The following is a 4122-nucleotide window of genomic DNA, read 5'->3' as shown; positions in this document are numbered from 1 at the left end:
TGAAAGTATCCAAAGCAGTCAACGAAACAAGTCCCCACAAGAGGTACCATTCACATCAGTCAGATGGCAAAATTTTCAAACAGCAACCTTCTATGGTGCTAACAAAAGTTAGGACACATGATTTTTTTAACATTCGTGTTGGGAATGTAGATTGTACCAATCTTTTTAAAAGGTAATTTGACAAAAATGAAAGTTTGAAATACATGTTTTTTAGCCAGCAGCCCTTTGAAAACTTACTCAAAAACCTATAAATAATATGGCATAAAGATATTGGTATAAGAAGTTTACTGGGCAATGGTGGTGCACACCTTTAATCCCAGTACTTGGGAGACAGGCAGGAGGACCTCTTTGAGTTTGAGGTCAGCCTGTTCTAAGGACTGACTTCCAGGACAATTAGGACTACACATAGAATCCCTGTCTCAAAAATAAAAACAAAAAAAAAACTAGAAAAAAAGTTAAACATGGAAGACAGATCAAGATTATTCAACTGGTGTATTCATAATGGATTTTTAAGCAAAATACATATACAGAAAGTTATAACGGCTACTTTTTTATTTATTTATTAAAGATTTCTGCCTCCTCCTTGCCACCGCCTCCCATTTCCCTCCCCCTCCCCCAATCAACTCCCCCTCCCTTATCAGCCCGAAGAGCAGTCCCTGCCCTGTGGGAAGTCCAAGGACCTCCCACCTCCTTCCAGGTCTAGTAAGGTGAGCATCCAAACTGCCTAGGCTCCCACAAAGCCAGTACGTGCAGTAGGATCAAAACCCAGTGCCATTGTTCTTGACTTCTCAGCAGTCCTCAATGTCCGCTATGTTCAGCGAGTCTGGTTTTATCCCATGCTTTCTCAGACCCAGTCCAGCTGGCCTTGATGAGTTCCCGAAAGAACATCCCCATTGTCTCAGTGTGTGGGTGCACCCCTCTCGGTCCTGAGTTCCTTGCTCGTGTTCTCTCTCCTTCTGCTCCTGATTTGGACCTTGGGGTTTCAGTCCGGTGCTCCAATGTGGGTCTCTGTCTCTGTCTCCTTTCATCTCCTGATGAAGGTTAATATTCAGGAGGATGCCTATATGTTTGTCTTTGGGTTCACCTTCTTATTTAGCTTCTCTAGGATCACGAATTATAGACTCAATGTCCTTTATTTATGGCTAGAAACCATTTATGAGTGAATACATCCTATGTTCCTCTTTTTGGGTCTGGCTTACCTCACTCAGGATAGTGTTTTCTATTTATGAACACAAAAATACAGTGTCTAAATGAAATAAAAGACTAAAGAGATGTCTTAGGGGTTAAGAGCGCTTGTAGAGGGCCCAGGTTCAGTTCCCAACACCCACATGGCAGCTCACAACTATCCCTATTTAAAATATCAATTATCTACAGTGGTAGCAAAAATTAGAATCAATGAGAACTCTCTTTACCTTATTAATGAGAACGTGCATTGTTCCAGTCTTTCTAGAAAGTGATTTGACATCAATTAAAATTAGAAAACACTTGAATGAAACAATTACTGAAAATTGAATTTGGTGAAACTTTATTTAATACACTCACTTGTTACAATGACTTTGTAGTTATGCAAAGCAGATGCCCTTTATTTCCAAGAAAATGCTGGTTCTAAATTAAATAATTTAAATATAACTTTTAAAATTGTTACATTGAACATGGTCTAATTCAAATGAGAATGTAATGAACAAATGGGTAGCTCAGCAGTGGAGGCAGAGACAGGAAGATTGCTGTGTGTTTGAAGCCAGCCTGGTACATGACTAGTTCCTGAAATCTTTTAAAGAAAAACAAAACAAACAAACAAAAAAAACCATCATGACTTGTTCCTGAAATCTTTTAAAGAAAAAACAACAACAACAACAACAACAAAAAATCATCATGACTAGTTCCTGAAATTTTTTAAAGAAAAAAAAAAGCAACAAACTGGAGATAATGGTGGAGCACCTGTCTCATGTATTAAAGCCTTGGATTGGATCCCCAGCTCTTAAAGAAGGAACCAGATAAGGATGAAGTCTTTCACAGCTGCCTTTTGAAGATGCTTGCCTTCCCGATAACAGATGCTCAACGTTTGGATAAGCCCTTCGCTATAGCAAAAAAAAAAAAAAAAAAAAAAAAAAGACTGGGAGTTGGAGTGCCACATTCTAACAGAAGACTGGTTCTCAACCTGGCGGTCATGTCCCCTAGAGAGATAGCATATCAGATATTCTGCATGTCAGGTATTTCATGTCAAATAGTTCATAACAGGAGCAAAATTACAGTTATGAAGTAGCAAAACAATTTCATGGTTGGGGGGGTCACCATAACATGAGGAACTGTATTAAAGGGTCACATAATTGGGAAGGTTGAGAGCCACTGCATCTGTTCTTCAAATAAGCACATTTCTTACCCTGTTTTGGCAAGTAAAACCCCACCAAATTCAGGTTCTCCAAAGAAGCAAACCCAATGGGATGTATGTATGTACAAAATACTGGTGTAGATATATGATGGGGGCTTATTAGGGAAATTATTATGGAGGCTCAAGAATCTTAGAATAGGCCACCTACACATTGGAGTGCTGAGAGAACAATTCAATCCAGATACAGAGGACTGATAAATTCCAAGTTCGTTCTGTCTGGGCTCCACCCATATTGGAAGTAGACCTTCCTCTACTTGATCCTCACAACTAATCTTGACATGACACTAAAACATATTGTTTTTCTTGGTTTCTTTGAACTTCCAAGTCCAGTGCAGATACCACAAAATTAACCATCACGAGGTTAGTTACTAGATTTTTGTAGCCAGAGATGAGCAACTTTTGCTACTTGTCCTTAAAAGTGTACCCATCCCCTCTTCTTCCACTTGCCAGATAGAAGGTGGACTTGCCTGAGTCCTGAGCCATGTTGCTGATTGACCAGGAGGAAGAAAGCCCTGTGTGAATGCTGGTAGAGCAACAGAACAGAACTGTTTACTTCTGGACTTCATTTCCAGAGTAAATGTCGGTCCTTTGCACATCATATTTGAGATTTTTCCCTCCCTTAGAACAAACCTTAATGTGCCTGCAAATAGTTTGATGGAAATATTTCTTAGGAACATCTCATTCCACTTGTTCTAATTTTGTACTACAGAGTCAACCTGCCCTTAGCTGGACTGACAGACAAGACAGGCTGAGCTCTAAGTGAATGACCAGTTGAGTCATGAATCAAGCATTTATCTCCCATCAAAAGCTAACGAATTAACACTTTGTTAATTTTGTTTATTATCTAGGTGACCTCCTTCTATTCCAAGAGATCCCTGCAGTGCATATCTGCTGCTTTCATCTGCTCACCATCTACCCCTTCCTTATTTTAATGAGGACATATCAGTTGTTGGTTCAGTTTCCCACCATCTGAACATATGATACCTGTCTCTGACCCCAGAAATAAGGGTAGAGTTCTGACTAACCGAGCACTTAAGAATCTTGGTCAGGATAATTGGATAAAGGGTGAATATAAGATCTAAGACAAACTAGTTCTATACACACAGAACTGTTTCGGGGGGTGGGGAGTGAGAGAAGCCATTTCCTTTGTTTTTAATGCCTTGAACTTAGAATTACCAGGTTGTAGACCTAACACTACTGACAGCTATCTTGTCACAACACAGAGATTGTCTGACAGCGGGCTGATATATTCCCAAAATTGCCCAACTAGATCCAGCCATGTCTGAAGGGAGTATAACCCAGGACACTTTGAAAGCCAACAGATCCCAGTTGTTCTTATTCAGTATAACTTGTCTTCTCTTTTCATGAATTGGGCAGTCTCCTGACTCACTCACCTCCCATTCAAATTACTGGCATCTGTCATGTAGTGATAGGTGTGAGAAATTACATAAAAGATATTCGTAGAGACAGAAACCTGGGTCCAATTCATTATAGTAAATTTAGCCAAGGAATTTTCTGCATTAGCAAAGCTGAGGGTGCTGGCAAGTAACTCGGCCTTTCTGAGTCTGTTCATCTTTTAAAAAGTAACAATCCGCCGGGCGGTGGTGGCACACGCCTTTAATCCCAGCACTTGGGAGGCAGAGGCAGGCGGATCTTTGTGAGTTTGAGACCAGCCTGGTCTACAAGAGTTAGTTCCAGGACAGGCTCCAAAACCACAGAGAAACCCTGTCTCG

This window comes from Microtus ochrogaster, unplaced genomic scaffold (assembly GCF_000317375.1).
Source record: "Microtus ochrogaster isolate Prairie Vole_2 unplaced genomic scaffold, MicOch1.0 UNK6, whole genome shotgun sequence".
NCBI lineage: Eukaryota > Metazoa > Chordata > Mammalia > Rodentia > Cricetidae > Microtus > Microtus ochrogaster.
Note: the sequence above shows the minus strand (reverse complement) of the source record.